This window comes from Caretta caretta, chromosome 4 (assembly GCF_965140235.1).
Source record: "Caretta caretta isolate rCarCar2 chromosome 4, rCarCar1.hap1, whole genome shotgun sequence".
Taxonomy (NCBI): Eukaryota; Metazoa; Chordata; order Testudines; family Cheloniidae; genus Caretta; species Caretta caretta.
This window is the reverse complement of record NC_134209.1, coordinates 56,230,361-56,247,561: the sequence shown is the minus strand read 5'-3', so window position 1 is coordinate 56,247,561 and position 17,201 is coordinate 56,230,361. Positions and strand designations below refer to the sequence as shown.

Sequence of the window (17,201 nt, the reverse complement as noted above, 5' to 3'; positions counted from 1 at the left end):
AGGGAAAAAAAAACCTTTTTCTGATCCTTCCCTCACCTTTTCCCTTTGTTAAATTACATCATGAGTCATGTATGTAAGAGCTATGCACATTGTTTTGGACCTTCTGCATAATTGATATTAGCAAGGAAAGGGGGTGTACTGAACTAAAGTATTAGCTTAATTACCCACAGCTATTCTTTAATGACAATTTTTGTCATAAACCAAAAGTAACAACATTTTGTAGAGTAAAGTCAACAACAGAAACCAGGTAATTATGCAATTCTTGCAGTTCAAAGTAATTGGATTTGATCTCCATAGAGTAGAGTTCTACCACCCTGACTCACATTGAGTGATAATTTACTGGTCACATAGTCCCATTAAATTCAATGGGACTAGGCAGTGAGGAAGAAAGCACTCAGCATGAATAAGAGTGGTAACTCTTTATGAATAATTTGCTCTCCTATTCCCTGTGTTTAAATTATCCAAAAAATTATTGACAATACTTAATTAAAATCAGAATTACACGTACTGATACAACTGTTCATCTTATTTTATGTCTGAATTATTTCCTTATAAACCTTAAGACTTTCCCAAGTTTGAATATGTAGAACTAATTTGAAATGCTAAGAAAAATATTGTAGTCATATTCTCTTCAAGTCAGTTTGATGGCTCTTGTGCTGATAAGGAAATCTTTGTTAAGGAACACATATTTCCTCTAAACCTGCTGTAGGAATCAGTCTACCATAGTCACCTATAGTCACAAGAAATGTGAGATTAAGCAAGGTATTGGAACAGATTCCATAAATATTGACCGTGTGGATAAGGTAGTACTCTGTGATTTGGCTGCAAAATATTAGAATGAGTGATCAATTTATACCAGTTATTTAATATGTAATAATTAGTGTAACTTGACTGGGGTCATTTTAATATTTTGCAGCCAAGCCACAGTGCCCAACCTGGTTGTATAATTATCTCTCTATTTATCTATTTCTATCTATATGTAACTTTTAAAAACAGTTTAATGCACAAGTTTAAATCTTATACTATTCCAGGAAACCTTGACCTGCCTCACTGGCTGTTACATGACTGCTAACACTGGCCCTGGCAGCATTCCAGGTGAAACAGTTACAAAAGGAAGACAATTCGCTCCTATGTCTTTAAGGCACAGATGGATTTTTCCAATATCAGCTAGAAATTTCTTCTTGTTCTTACCATTTATTTTGTTGTTATTGTTTCTGAATACCTTGTAAAACGGTCCATTTGGTAGCTCTTCCTCTGAGTACAGTGCAGTTAAGCTGCTCATTCTGAAGCACATAAACTCTCTGGGGAGACAAAGCACAGTGAAAACATTTGAGTCCTTAAGTAGAAATTCTGGTATTATTAAATTACCATCTCAGAAAACACTGTGGCCCACCAGCAAAATGACAGGAGTACAGAAAGAAAAAAACTGCATTTCAACCACACTCAGGAGTTGAACCACAACAATTATGGCTGGCCAAAATGTCATCTTTCCCTTTCCATTATTTTATTATTTGTATTACAATAGTGCCTACAAGCGCAAATTAAAACCAGTGCTCCATTGTTCTTGAGCCTGTATATAAGCAACAGTCCATGCCTCAGGGTGCTTACTGGTTAAACAAGTAAAACTGATTGATGATGGAAGAACTGCAGTATGATTATGTTCATTTTACTGCTGGAAAATGAGGCACAGAGATATACAATTTGCTAAAGATCGCACAGGGATTTTTGGTTTAATTATAAGGCTAACCTTCCTATCAATTAATCAATTAACTTTCCCCAAAGGTACTATATTAATCCCCTTGGAAGCATCAACATCTAAATTTTCAAAAGCACTTAACACACGACTGCAATAGGAGATTTAACACTGACTTCAATAAGAAGAGAGTTAGGCCAACCATGAGCACTTTTGAAGTCCCTCACTGAGATCTCAACTTTTATGTCAGCTTTGGTTAACACAGTTAAAGTGTTTGCACTAACTGCAAGTATTGGTAAGTTTCAATTCCCTAATAAAAAGCCAAAGCTGAAAGGCCATTTCTTTCTCTCTCTCTCTCTCTCTCTCTCTCTCACACACACACACACAGGACCCCACCACTACCCTTGTAGGTTATAATATATTTAACAAAAGTCATATTACTGTGTTTGGTAAAGCACAGATATCATTATCATTCTCCTTGTATATAAATGATATCAAAGATAATCATCAGTCAAAAGTTAGGAAACCCACATTCATATATAACTATCATGTACTGTAAACTGCTAAGAAACATTTGAAAATGAAGTGCCATATCCTAAATGTTGTTTATCGGCAGGAGAGGAGGAATCATGCTATGTGTTTATGTCAGAAAGGAGAATGAAGGCTGCACAGATTATAAACCTTTAGTTCCAAACATGAAGACTCAAAGCCATAGTCCCCAACCACATCAAACATAAGAACAGTTCACGAAGGGCCACACTAAACCTGGCTGGACCCAGTAGGAATTCATTTATCTGCAGAGCATGTGTTCAGATAGAGTGAAATGAAGAGAAATCAGTAAAGAAAACAAGCCATTTATAATACACTATGAAAAATCACTAAAATAATAGCTTCTGGAAACCTTGCATTGCAGAAAACCTTCTGGGCCAGAATCCAATACAAACCTGTCAGACAATATTGATAAAAATGTGCATTACTATTGTAAATAAAACATGAATATGGAACCTGCTCCCAAATTCAATTTTTCCAGAAGGAAAGTAAGGCTTTCTTCACACTATGTTATTTAGTCAAAATAATTTAATTAAGACACTGTTGTTGGCAAACAAAATTACCTTTGAGCTAAACCACTGAAATAATTATTGACAAATAACTTGGACATCAAAAGACCATTACTATACTTATGTGCTTTGCTTTTATAGATGTTTTCAATAAATTTCCTGTGTGATAGTGTTATGAAAACCACCTTCTCAGAATAGAAATGTGATCAAAGCAAGCATCAAATGGCATAAGTCCAGCCTGTTATATGCAGTACGAGGTATTCTTTCAACGTTGTCCTGAAGGACTCTGATGCGCCACTGCATGTTCCCACCCAGGACTGAAGGTGAAGGGTTAGACTCAGCACTTAGTGCATGGACATAACTCTACATGCTAAAAACGATGAAAGATCCATCTATTTTTCATTTACACACTGTCATCTTTTTTACCCTGCTGTAATAACAGCAAGCACAGAATGGAATAGACTCTGAAGCCCTTACACGGATAATACCAAATCAAAGTTATAGATGCTAGCAGCACTTCAGTACTATGGTGATGGGTCTTGCAGCAAATATTCAAATTAGACACATTGGACAGCTCCTCAGCTGGTGTAAATTGGCTGGTGTAAAGTGAAATCAATAGAGCTACACTATTTCACACCAGCTGAGGATCTGGCACAACACTGAGTAAAGTAAGATACCTGTGTAACATTAAAAAAAAAGGCATGTGAGCATTAGTTAAACTCACACACACACAGTGGACTGATCTCCATTTCTAATTCTAAAATACAGCCCAGGGTCCAGTAATATAGTGGAGTGGTACTGAAGAAATAATCCCTAAGTAAATTATTTACAATGCTACTTAAAATACTTTATTTAAAGTGCTACATTTCTTGCTAGCCATTCTTTGAAATAGTTCATGGAATCATTCATACTCTCAAAATACATGACAATGTAGGTATTCACTATGTATTCATACAGTTAAAATCGCTAGACCCATTTCATTCTAAATAGCAGTGGAGAGAGAGCTGATTTTTGAAAAATATTCATGACGAGATTAAAGAAATCCTTGATAGACAAGAAATATTTATCCAGAAAGGCATTCGGTGATCATGTTATGACTTTCAGAAAGGATTGTATTTGTCCATGCTACATTAAGTTTTAAGGTAAACATGTATGAATAAGTCTGATACTGAAGACAAGAAAGTGCACTTTAAAGAAAACAACTTACAGATCCATAACATGATCCTGTAATAAATGTGCCTGTTATAAATGACTGGAGAAAGACAAAAAATCAGATTCCAGGGTCATTCAGGGACTAGGCAAAAATAAAGGAAGACCACTGCATCAACTGGCTCATTGTTTCCTTGTGCTTACCAATACTGGCTCATTGTTTCCTTGTGCTCCCCCAGAGGTCTGTCCGAATCCATCTGTTCTGTCTTATCTTACAGTTAGACTGTAAACGCTTTGGGGCAGGAACTGTCTTTTTGTTCTGTTTCTACGTCATGTAGCACACTGGGGTCCTGGTCCATAATTAGGATTCCTAGGAGCTGCATAAATACAAATGATAATACAAAAAAAAGTTAGCCAGTTCCAAGCTGGTATAAGATAGTATAGTTCCACTGAAGTCTACTGACTTACACCAGCTCATAGTCTGGCCCAAGTTTGAGGCATGACCGAATTAAGCTGAAAAGAGGAGAATTTTCCATCCTAAACCACTTTAGAAATGTACATGGACATCAGATGACTGAGTCAATAGTAATCAGATTTACCATGAGCAGCACTGGGAAGCAAGACAAGTCACTTGAATGGATGAATATATGATTATGGCTTCACAGTACAGAATCCACATTATAAATGAGAAAACTCAGTTTCCTTGTTAACATATATCCATTGATTTAGACATGGAAGCAATGAGATGTAGATATAGAAAATTGCCTGAATGCAGAAGGCACAACTTCATTCAATTTGACCAGTAAAATAATTTGGGATAAACCGTACCCACAACAAAATACCCAACAGGAAAGTTCCAGTGCAGATTTCAGCTGATCAGTGCCCAAGGAAGTATCACATGACAAAGTGTTTTTTGAGGTTGGGAAGAGAAGTCTATCCATTGCACGTAGAGGGATTTAACACCTTTCCTCATGTGAGGTAGGAGAACCTCAAGTTTCACAAGAGACTAAACCTTACTCCCCCAAATTTCCCATATGAATGCCTGAAAATTCCCTAGGTTAAGCTAAGGCCCACCAAATAGAGCCATGTTGATCTGCAATCCACACTGGAAACCAGCCATAGAGGGTGATCATGTGATTAAGTTAATACTAATCAGATTCCCAAGACCAGCCATGGAAGCAGGACAAGCCACTGGAATGTGTACCTGTATGATTATGAATCCATACGATAAGAAATATACCTCTTTGAAGTCTCTTTTTCAATACATATTCATTTCTTACGACTAATTGTTTTAAAATAACTTTGTGAAACTGTTAATGGGAAACTCCACAAGGAGAAAAATTAATTTCTTCAGCAATTAAATATCCAGAGTTTAAGAGGGTACATAGTAGGATAATTTTTAAAGTCTATAGAATTATTGTTTCTCTCACTAGGAGATAAATGAGAAACAAGTTAGAATTAAGATATTAAAAATTATATCAGAAGGAAATTTTAGAAGTTGTATTGGAAACATTAGAGGCAGTACTTGTGAAACACAAACACATGTCTTTTTAGGCAAGTGCAAGTAATATTTTTTCCAGGAGGATTTTTGTTCAGTTTAAAAATCTTTTAAAGCCCATTTCCCTTGCCACCTACAGTAAAATAAAAATGAAGTTAAAAAGCTGTAAAATAAAATGCTACTGAGGCCATGGAAACAAGCACAGTATTTTAGAGGCTTTTTAAAGGTTAAAGAGCTTTTTTAACTTCCATTGGGGCAGCTTTTAGAGTCATTTTTTGTTCTCTTGATACTTCATATAAAGGTCAAGCCAAAGTGCTTCTTCATCAAGTCACAACCATAGCAAATTTGAATCACTGTTATAAAAGATTTATTTCTTTGGGTAACAGTTAGGTCGGATCCTCTCTCTACTGGTTCATCTCCCTTTCCAGAAGAATAGAGAGTTAACAATGTATTCTTTTTTCATAGTGTGACACACGAACAATATTTTTTTTCTGAAACTGGTTGGTAAAAACTACCTTAGTCTTTTGACCAACATCAGTACCTATATCATCTTTCTGTTCACTATTGCACCAAGACGCCTTCTTGAAGTTAAGAGAGTAAAGTGCAGTATGTTCCTTTGCCAGGGCAAATCAAAATACTCTATTTGGGTGAGTCACCATTTTGCTTGGTTTAATTTAGTGAATGCCAGGCATTTAGGTAACTAGTTGTGTATATTATTTAGTTTCCCTTTAGTTACTGTAATTTGGCTATTAAATGGCAATTTTTTTTTGTATTATTGGCTTCTGTTATTTCATTAAAAATGCAAACCCCAATGCAAGATTACTGGGACTCACATAGTAGCTCTGCATCACAGCAACGGTTTTTCTGCTAATAGGCTTAAAAATATCTATTCCCGTTTTGAGGCCTGCAGCGCTAAAGAGAAAAAAATTACCAAGCTGGAGGATGAGGCAAAACTGTGGTAGAGGAGGAGTGCCTATCAGCTCCATTTCTCTGTGCCTGGAAACTGACTTGACAGGCCTTTGCTCTCCTTCTAAGCTCATGGAGGAGCAAGGGAGAAACAAGAAATCGCCCCAACAATTCTCCTTTCCTGGAAGAGTGAAGATTCTGTCCCCTCCCTCACTTTGTCCTTTTTGAATGAAGGATAGTGGTGATATCCCCTCAATACTGGAGCTCACCCTCCTTCAATGGACTGAGATCATCCCTGAGCTGCCTTCTAGCGACTTCCCTCTAAACCCATCTAACATCTTTAGAGTGAATCCGGCTAGCTCATTTCTCCAAATGCAGAGGAGGTCATTTTCCGATCAGCTTAGCGCATTTGGGGTGGCTATACCCTAGGGCCAGTTCTAGGGGCAAGCGAGGAGGGTATTTATTCTGGGTGCCAACTTCCAGGGGTGTCACATTGCTAAACCACTTGTTGTTTGGCAGCCCTTCATCTTTGTTTGTTTGCACTTCTCCCAGCTGGCTGGCCTCAAACTGTCTAGGACTGTTTCTATCTGGACCTCCGAGTATAAAAGGCCCAGTCAAGTAGCACATTGAGGAGTTTTCCTGGTTCTGCTGCTGGGGAACGTAGTAGTAAAGCACCAACACTCTTAACATACTGATTTGGATTCTTGCTGCTTACAGTGTGTCAAACTGACTTGTATATTAACTCCTTATTCTTAAGCTCCCTCCCTTAACCTCATCAACTTTTCTATCTGTCTTTAGACTCTGAGCTTCTTGGAGCAGCTACCATCCCTTCTTGAGTGTTCAGACAGCTCCTACAACAAATACATACAAACTGTTCTGGAGAGAGGCCCAGAATAAATCCCAGCTCCCAACACCCCTTAAAGGACTTTCTTTTTGCTCAGTGGTTGCACGGCCCTTAGCATGATGGTGTCCTGGGCTCTTAGGCAGTATGATAATACAAATAATAAATAACAATATTAAATAATAATAAAGGCTCAAGTTAGTCTATTTTTTTTCATATCGCCTCTGAAACAGCTCGAGTCCTTCAAATGAATGTTTCAACAGTGACACAAGGCTAGAAACGGTCCCAAACCAAAAGTGAATTGCATTGCTGCAGAGAGCAATGTAACAATTCTTAATGTTAATACTTCCAGCAAATCATTACAATGGGCACATTACAGTACTAATATAGCAGTATACTGCAACATTTGCTATAACTGAGAACTCCTCACTCAAACTTAAAAGAGTGGCCAGATATCAATAGAATTTGAAATCTACAGATGACAAAATGTCTACTGTATATTGCCTGACAAAATAATATTTGCTTTTTTACTTTGTGAATTTTCTAAGAGAATTTCAATGATTATTGGAGAAAAATGAATTAACCAAAGGTTTGGCGTTCTTATGGAACTTAATTTTTATAATAAACATTCAAATCAGTTCTCAGATCTCAAAGATAATACAGAAATCTATACAGAATTTGTAAACAAAAAATATAATATTTAATCATTGTAGGACAAGTTTATGGAAACAAAGAAAATCTGTATATTCTTCACGCAAAGAAGGGATAAATTGTGACCAATTTTGTAAGTACTACTAAATCAGTAATATACTTTCAACTTCTCAATTGTTCAGAGTGCTATATGGAAGAGGAGGATAGGATTCTTGATTATTATCAAGGAATTCAAATACCACGCATATCAGAGCCAGATTTTGAACCAAACACAAATTTCCTCAAAGTTCAGAGATGTTTGGATTTGATGTTCTGGCTTTTGTCCAAGCCATGAATTGCTTTGAGATCCTCAACTGCAAAATGCTATCTTATTAAACTTTCCCAGAGATTTAGGGGCTTGCACTTGGCATGCTTGACTTATTGTGAAATATTAACATTTGTATAAATCGTATTTGCTGAAATCAGAAGGCTCTAAGAAACAAATGTCCATAACATTAATTTAATCCAAATTTCTGCACCCACTCACACAGGCCTAAAAAAATGGAAGAAGAAAAACATTCCACTAATTAACTTACCTATATTTTACTACAGTAAAAGGGAGAAATTTCTTCCTGATCCAATCTGATGATGACGTAATACCCTGAAACATGACAACTGATAGCCATTCTAATCTAAGTACCTAATGATATTTCACATGCTATTCTTATTCATATAACTGTATCTGTTTGTAAAATGTATTAAGCTGTTTGCCTTAGTAGTATCACCTGGAAGTGAGTATCATAGGTTAATTTATTGCACAAAACATCTTTCCATTCATTCTCAGATAGACAGTGTATAATTTAAATTGAGTGCTCAATGACAATTCACCCTCCCTTCCTCGTTCTCTCTCCCCCTCCAAAAATAAACCATATGCAAAGACCCAACTATAGCCAAAGAGAACAATAACCTGTTGTCTTTATCTTACAACCATCAAACATCTCTATCAAGAAAGGGAGCAATGTGTCCTTGCTGCTGAAAATTCAATCTGAACTGTACTACAGCACTTGTAAACCTCCGCACACATTTCTTCTGATGGTTAAAAAAAAAGATTTGGGGAAGAAAAGTGAGTAAAACATTGGTAATTCATTTAGCTGGTGATGCAGGCTGTTCTTCGATCAAATTTTGTTTCCCAAAGGAAGGTATCCGTTTTAAATTACCTAGCAAGCAGGCCAAAGAAAGGAAACAAATAATCAAAACCTTCCCAGGAGGGGAAAGAATAAGGCAAGAGCTCCAGACATCCTATTTAATAAATAAACACCTTCATTTCTGTAAGTTAATTTCACTACAGGAAATAAGTTTAGTTTTAATTATATTGCCTTATGTCATGTTTTATAAAAGGTACAAGAGGCTCATTGACTCTCTCTTATTAAAGCTTTTACATGCTGCAGAAATGTTGCATGTAGATTAAGTCTCAGTAGAGCGCTATCAAAGTGTACAATTATTTAAGGTGCAATATTTTTATTGTTATCGCACACCTGTGCCAAATGGAAAGATTATACACAATACATTATGCAACAGCAAGGTAGACAAAATGATTTGATTTCTCTTTTGGCTAAATGTGGAATATGATGGTGCACAATAATTAGGAAAACAACCCAGTGAGCAATTTAAGAGTTCCTCTAGGACTCCAGAAAATATATCTTTAAAAAATCATTTTCCAAAAGAGAAAATTCAGAGTCTGAATATAAACTGAGCTTTCAAAGTTTAGTCACATCCACTGGAGATGTATTTTAAGAGCCGTGTGAATGCTGGCTGTGAATTACTTCCTTAAGCCTCTGGTGAAAATTTCTATTGTAAGCCTCCCAGTCAGAATATAGCTATGAAATGGAAACTCTGGGCGCTCTATGTTGAGTGTCTTAGGAGCTAAGAAAAGAAACTTTAATATCACTGCTATTCTTACAGTAGGCAAACTAATGTTATGATACCATCAATTATTTTGCTACCTGACACAGCTAATCTCATCTACATCTTGTTTTGTCAGTCTTCGAAAACTAACAGTCCAGAGCCAGGAATATACTTGCAGCTAGTGATGGGAGAACATCAAAAACTTAGAAACACTGAGAAGTATTTGCTAACCTCCTTCTGGAGTGACCAGGTAGTTTGTGCTGCAACCTGCTAAACGGAAAGGACGGTCATATGCCTACCCAGCCACCCAGGTTTCTCCACACTCCCACCCCCCAGGGCTGCTGTGAAAAAGATAACAGGCCCAGGGCAGTAATTTCTGTGTCTTTTATGGAAGAAAAGAGGGAGAAAGTGGAAAGTGAATGGGAACCTGATTTACATGCTATCCCACTCTTTCCTCAGTCTGCTCTATGGAATCAAAAAGAAAAGGAGTGGCACCTTAGAGACTAACCAATTTATTTGAGCATGAGCTTTCGTGAGCTACAGCTCACTTCACGGTATGCATCCGATGAAGTGAGCTGTAGCTCACGAAAGCTCATGCTCAAATAAATTGGTTAGTCTCTAAGGTGCCACAAGTACTCCTTTTCTTTTTGCGAATACAGACTACTAAGGCTGTTACTCTGAAATCTATGGAATCAGACAACTAAGAGAGGATGTATTCCCCTGGCCATGGGCCTAACAGTTCTCAGGATCATAAGGACAGTGCAGAAAGGAGCTAACCTCCTGACAATTTTAAGCATTTGCAGTGTATAGTTTTCACACTCCTCTGTCTGCCCCATCCAGGTATCATTCACATCCTCACAAATAGATTTTAAAATGTTTGCCAAAAATCCCTAGCAGCCATTTTCCAACAATCTGCTCCCAGTTGTTCATCCATATCTAATTTCCACAAGTAAAAATACATGAATTAAACAAATAAATAAAATCTCTCTTTGCCAAATATCCTGACATCCACTCTAGCAGATTTTCAGCCTGGCTCCAATTCAAAAAGTCAGGGCTGTGATTCAATTTTTAATAGGAAAACATTAAAAATTTCCTTCTTGTCCCTCTCACTCACCTCTAAATAATCAACAAGTTATTGTGTAGCCCTGAGAAACAACAGAATCCAACAGTGTGGCAATATTTTCAAGAGAGTTCGGCAGATGCTTATAAAATTTGGATTGATCAACCTGTAACCACATCGTATATCAGAAATTCAAAGGAAGTCCTGCTTTATTAGTACCAGAGAGGAAAATAAAGAGTAAGACACACAAGATAACCCTTCTGCTACTGTGCTGTCCAACCAGAAATTTCAATGTACTTTTTTGTGGTAGTGAGTGCTATGGCTCTCTTGTATCTTTCAAATTTTAGAGATACTTCAAAATCCTATGTTCTTCTGATCTCCTCCATGAACACTCAAATCCCAACCAGTCCGTCTTTTATGTTCCATGCTGAAATTAAGAGGGCAGCAATCAGCCTGAACAGAGTCACTTACAGGAACAGGGACAATGCCAGTAAAAATGGTGATTAAAGTCATTTTCTTTCTGATTTTGTGATCCAGGTGACTGGACAGATGAAATAGTGGCCCAGATCCTGTATTCCTTGTGCACTCAAAATTCTCTGTGAAATCTGTGAGAGTTTGGGTGTTTCAAAGAATGCAGGATTAGAGCAACTGCAGGTCTTGGCAGTTTTGCCCAAGTATTTCAGGACCAGGCTCCAAGTGACACTGACCATTTCTTAAAAGTAGATATTTTTCCCATCTATTGCCTTTATAAAGTGATTGTTCTTCTGCTGTTTCACTTAATTCACTTAATAATTTGAGCCTGTAATTCTTCTCATATTCTTCTCTTGCCACTGACTACCAAGGTCCCTTCAACTAAAACCCAGCATGAGTATTTGAAGACTACATTCTTGCTTGCATTCAGTATTAAATATTTAGACAATACTCCCCTGAAGCTTGCTAGAAGGGTTATATTACTTTATCAATACAGATTACCAGGATGGAGGACGTACTGTTACTAGAGAACAATATAATAAATGGAAGTGAGTCATAGTAGTTACTATCTGCAGTTTACTGTGAAATAACTTTAAGGTTGCAACATTTTGAATACTTCCTTTCCTTCCCTTTCAGCATCTTCCCCAAATGCTTCCAATACACTCTGAAATGTAGTACATTAATATTTGGTTAGAAGTTACGCAGCCAAAATACACTGAGAGAGGTAATATGTAGTCTGTGACAAGAGCCAGAAAGTGAATAAATTTAATAAATTGTTTTGTTTTTAAGGGCTAGATTGTGTCCTTAGGAAAAGCCCATAGTAAGGAGTAACATTTGTTATACCACCCTAGGAGCAGTGCGGGGAATTGAGGCTGAGAGAGATAATTCTCTGTCTTCCCTCTTTCCCCTCCCCCGCCATCCCTTGGGGGGTAATAATTTACTAGCAGCCATTTCTAGCAGCAAATGCTACTCCCTGTGCAGTGGCTCAGCTATGCTGGCTGGCACCACATGTTGCATGGGTGGGCGGAGTCCAAGGCTCCATTTATCCCTATACCCATCCCCTTCCCCTTCCTTTTCCTACCCACCTACCAAGGGGGTGTGCAGTCCCAAATAGTCCTGCACACCAGATCCAAGGTTTGGGAAACCTAGGCAGACAAGTGGGAGGAGTCTTACTATGATTTATTCTCCATGGGCACACAGTTAAATTGAAAAATCTATCCTTAATTCTCTTCTTCAGTAGGCAATATATCAATGTCATAACTTGTGTAACTTCACAAGCCACAAAGTGACAGAATGGTAGAATCAGTTTGGTCAGCAAGGAATATCCTGAAGTGGGTTATCTGGGCTACTTCCTTGCTCTCCACACTGTGGCAGAATTAATTCAGTTATTCCTAAATGGTTTCTAATAGACACTGTCCAGTCTAGGCTTGAATACTGTTAATGAAGGTGATTACACAGACTCCCCTGGCTCTTAATCCACTGATATCTGTTTTGATAACTAGAACCCTTTTTCATAGCATTTAATTTACATTTTTTCCCTGTTACGCAGAAAGTATCAGTACTTTCTGTTAACTTGACTCCTTTTTTAAAAAGAGAATAACTTTTCATATTACTGTGCTGGGCATGATTTTAGAAGTGGTTATTCTTGTGAAAAAGAAAACTACTGCAATTGTAATCTGTAGTATACTAAAAAAGAACAATGGGATAAAGGCAATTTGAGAATCCAGGAGCAGTTTCCTAGATGGCAAGTCTTAATTCTAACCTTCCCACATTTTAATTCAGGAATAAATATCACTGGAAAGGTCATCAAGTCACATATTTTCTTACATATGTGCGAATTGAGAAAAAAATTTAAAAGTGACATTATACAACAGTTACATGCCTCAAGGGTAGGCCCTAATAGCGACGTCAATGTTTACATTGTTATAAAAATAACTAAGATGTCATCATTTATTTTATGTTTTTAAAAAAAATAAAGTAATGCTGCTCTCCAGGCATCTGGTTTGTTGATTTTTAACGTACGAAATGACCAAGAAAATACAAGATTTACAACATCATGACCGATCAACTGTTCTAAGAGAAAATAGACCTGGTAAAAAGATAAAATATTGCTACAGTGCAGAATTAAAAATCTAAATTAATACGGCCCATGTTATTTTAAATAGCAAAAGTATACAAGTGATGCAGGCTTCTCCCTCAGCTCCTTCTGATAAGATTGCTAGATAACACACTAGCAAACAAACAAAATAAAGATTTTTAGGGAGGCCAGTGCCATAATGTCATTACACAGCTCTCCCAATGGGAAATTTCAGCCTCACAAACAAAATCAGGAGCAGTGGGCAGTGGAAAGTCCCCTTGTCACAGATTGCATTTTTGTGCTCTGGCTAATGGTGGCGTGGAAGTTCCTGAAAACTCATTCTTAGTATCCCCATAGATTGTAATTTTAGGCTCCAAAGTGATTCACTTAAGTTCAACTGGAGGGATAGTACTGTATCCAAATTGCTAGGAGGGCTAGGATGGAGCAGCTTGTTTGAAATAGCTACTGAGGATAAGTTCAGGTAATGTTTGCACATCTTTTTTAATGTCCAATAAAACAAATTGATTTCCATAGTGATATGACTGAGCTTTCTCTATGGTATGGTGCTCAAAACCCATCTTATTCTCATTTAGCAATGTATGTTGCAAAAAGACACTGTGCCATGCTTCATTAGTTTAATCACTCCATTCTACAATTGTTTAGCAATCTGTATATGTCTTTTTGCTCTTATTAGAGACAGCATGGTCTAGAGAATGGAGCTTAGGGCAAATTCCCTTGAGTGGTAATCCTAGTTCTGCCATTGAATGATTAGGTAGTTTTGATATATCACATAAACTTTCAGTTTCCTCAACCAAAAGGTGAGGATATTTGTTTACTAACCTCAACAAGACCTTCTGACGATCAAATAGAAAGTGTACAACACCCCCATATTATTAATGTATGACAAGCAATCCTGCCTAAACAAACCTATGCACACAATAGGCCTGATTCTGTTTTTATATCCACCACTGCAAATGAGGCATAAATCCAATTAAGTCCACAGAGTCACTCTAGTGTAAAACTGATACAAGACCAGATAAGATCCATTTTCTACCCACTAACTCCTTCTTTGCCACACAATGTAACATACTACTATATTTTCAGTTTCATCTTATATCATTCTGTTCCATGTTAGCCTAAAGCAATACAAATATAATAATTTTAAAAGACAGCTCCTTCATGATACCTGATTAGCCTTTTATTATATTCAATGTATAATATATAATAATAGCAACAGAGTGAAAAGTTTCGCTGACAGAGTGAATTTTTCACATTATATTAGCATTTAGCATTTCCATTCTCAATAATAACTGTAATAGTCAAGGGAATATCCACATTTATACTCTTTTAAATGTCATAACTACTATATTAGTAGTAGTAGAATTTAGATGTGTTTCATTTCAGATTTTAAAAAAAGGCACTTCCTGTAGAAAGTGAAATATCTAAAGTGTTTACAATGATTTGCAACCAAAGCTGTTCTAAAAGCTTTACAGGTAATGGGAAACCAATGAATTATCTCTTCCCAGTTTTTACATAAAGATTAAATGAAGTCACCCAAAGAGTGGTCAGTAGTTAGGGCACTGGACTGAGAGTTTAGAGATCTGGGGTCTATCCCTGGTTTTGCCACTGACTTGCTCTCTGACCTTGAGCAAATCATTGTGCCTCTCCTCTCTCACCTTTTGTCGATGTAGACTGTAAGCTCTGTAGAGTAGGGACTGAGTCAATATACTAAGTATCTGTAAAGTGCCTAGAAAATAAAACCCTGATCTTGTTTTAGACATTACAAGAATATAAAATATATGGTGTTATTTTTTTCTGTATTCACCATAAAAATATAATTTTTGCCAAGGAAACTGATTAATGTTGACTTCAGAGAAAATATTGCTATCAAAGCAGGGAAACCAAGTTTGGAATTTAAAGGGAAAATTACACCAGGTAAGTCATATTTTCAGGGGCTAAATCTTGACCCAGAACTTGAACTCTGAAGTCAGAGATTACAGAGGGAAGTATTGTATGAATCCAAAATATGCACATGTGCCACAGAGATAATATAGATGTTTATTCTTGTAAGGGCCCTCCCTACAGTACAGACACAATTGTTGGATCAAACTTTCCCCCCAAAGAAATAGTTTAACTCATATATTTGAGTCAGTAGTGAATATTGGGCATAGCTTTGTTAAAATGGTTTTGTCAATCTGACTTTGAAATGACCTCTTTTCTCATGAACGGTGAAGCAACAATTTGCGTTATGCCCAGCTAAAATGTTTACCAATACAACTTTTAAACCATGTCCTGTCTTCATGGTTTCTGTACCTGCCTTCTATTTATGTTAGTGCAGCTATAACTGTTTTGTTGGTGCTATCTGTGGTATCCTTTTGCCCATAACATGAAATGAACTTCAAACCCTGAGCCTTGTTTGTGAACTGAGCCAGATTCCTATTTCTAATTATTCACAAGATCCTGGACCTCACTACATCACCATGTATTTTCTCTTTGTCACATTTGAGAGACTTTTCATTATTGTGAAATATTCTGATCCTTTCCCAGGCAGGGCTGGCATTAGGCCTATGCAACCTATTTAGTCACCCAGGGCCCCATGTTATTAAGGGGCCCTGTAGTATATTCTCAGCACTGTGGTAGCCGCTGCCTGAATTTCTTCTCCAAAAGGCTCTTGCCTCCAGGGACTACTCGGCTGAGCATGCTGGTGACTGATGTCCCTCTCCCTGCCTCAGTCCTTCCTTCTGTTGTTTAGGATGCAGCAAAAAAAAAAGGGAATACAGTACTCAACAAGTGCCTCCAAGCTGCTCAGCATAGTGGCAATTGTAGTAGCTGCCTCCTTACCATCAATATAGAGCTAAAGTGTGGTGGATTGGGGAAGAAGGAGAGGGTATGTTATAAAAATTGAGAGCGAGACAAGGTGAAGTATTTTTTTTACTTCACCCACCTTGTGTCTCTAATATTCTGGGACCAACACTACTACAACCAACACTTTATATAAAAATTTCTGAATAGTGCAGCCTACTTTATCCGATCAAGTGGAAGTGTCTACATTCCTCTTCCCCTCTACCACATCTTTAGCCCCACGCAGAGTGACTAAGAGCTGTCCATTCTGGGAGTGATAAAACAGATTACATCCAGGAAGTGGAGAAATAGCTTCCTGGCAAGCCAGAGGTGCAAGAAGGTTCTTCTCATGACTGTGGATCTCTGATGACCTGATTCGCCACTGCCCTGCACTTCATGTGGTTATCCACATCTGGGCACAATGAGTGAAAAGTATGTGGATAGCACTTCCATATCAGAATGCAGCACAGCCTTGTGCTAACCAGGCTCAGGGTATCACACTAAAAATGACAGGTTTCAGAGTAACAGCCGTGTTAGTCTGTATTCGCACGAAAGCTTATGCTCAAATAAATTGGTTAGTCTCTAAGGTGCCACAAGTACACTAAAAATGGTAGAGTGGGTGTTGCAACTTGAACTAGCCACCTGAGCTTGGACATGGGAGATCAGATAGACTTGAGAGCCCGAGCTACCACCTGAGCTAGAACAGCCATACAGCTATTTTTAGCATGCTAGCTGGAATTGAGCTAGCATGAGTCTGTCTACCCCAGCTGGGAGGATTCTCTCCCAAACGCACTGTAGACATATCCTTAGGTGTCAGCAGCCAAGCTGTTATCAATTGTTCCTCAGCTATTATTTCCAAATGCTGTATACATCCTATTCATTAAATTCTGAGAGAAAGAGGAAGGGGCCTTTTTAAAAAAATATGTTTGTTTCCTGTGCAGTCCATTGATGCTCCCAGTGGAAAGCTACTAAATGTCTTTCTCTCCAGCTACATAATGAGAAATAGTGTAGTCTTATGAGAAGAGCTCTACCCTAGGACTCAGGAGACCTGAGTTCTATTCCTAGCTTGCCA

At 37.6% G+C, this 17,201-nt stretch overlaps 1 long non-coding RNA gene across 1 annotated transcript in view; it reads right to left on the bottom strand.

Moving 5' to 3' along the window:
* Nucleotides 1-1,197: 1,197 nt before the first annotated feature.
* Nucleotides 1,198-17,201, bottom strand: part of LOC142071756 (uncharacterized) — a 107,768-nt gene continuing 91,764 nt past the window's right edge. Inside the window, exons 2-3 of the long non-coding RNA XR_012667947.1 lie at nt 4,105-4,277; nt 1,198-1,301 (exon numbers count right to left, since the gene is read on the bottom strand). This is a non-coding gene — a long non-coding RNA (uncharacterized LOC142071756). The remainder of the gene's footprint in view (nt 1,302-4,104; nt 4,278-17,201) is intronic.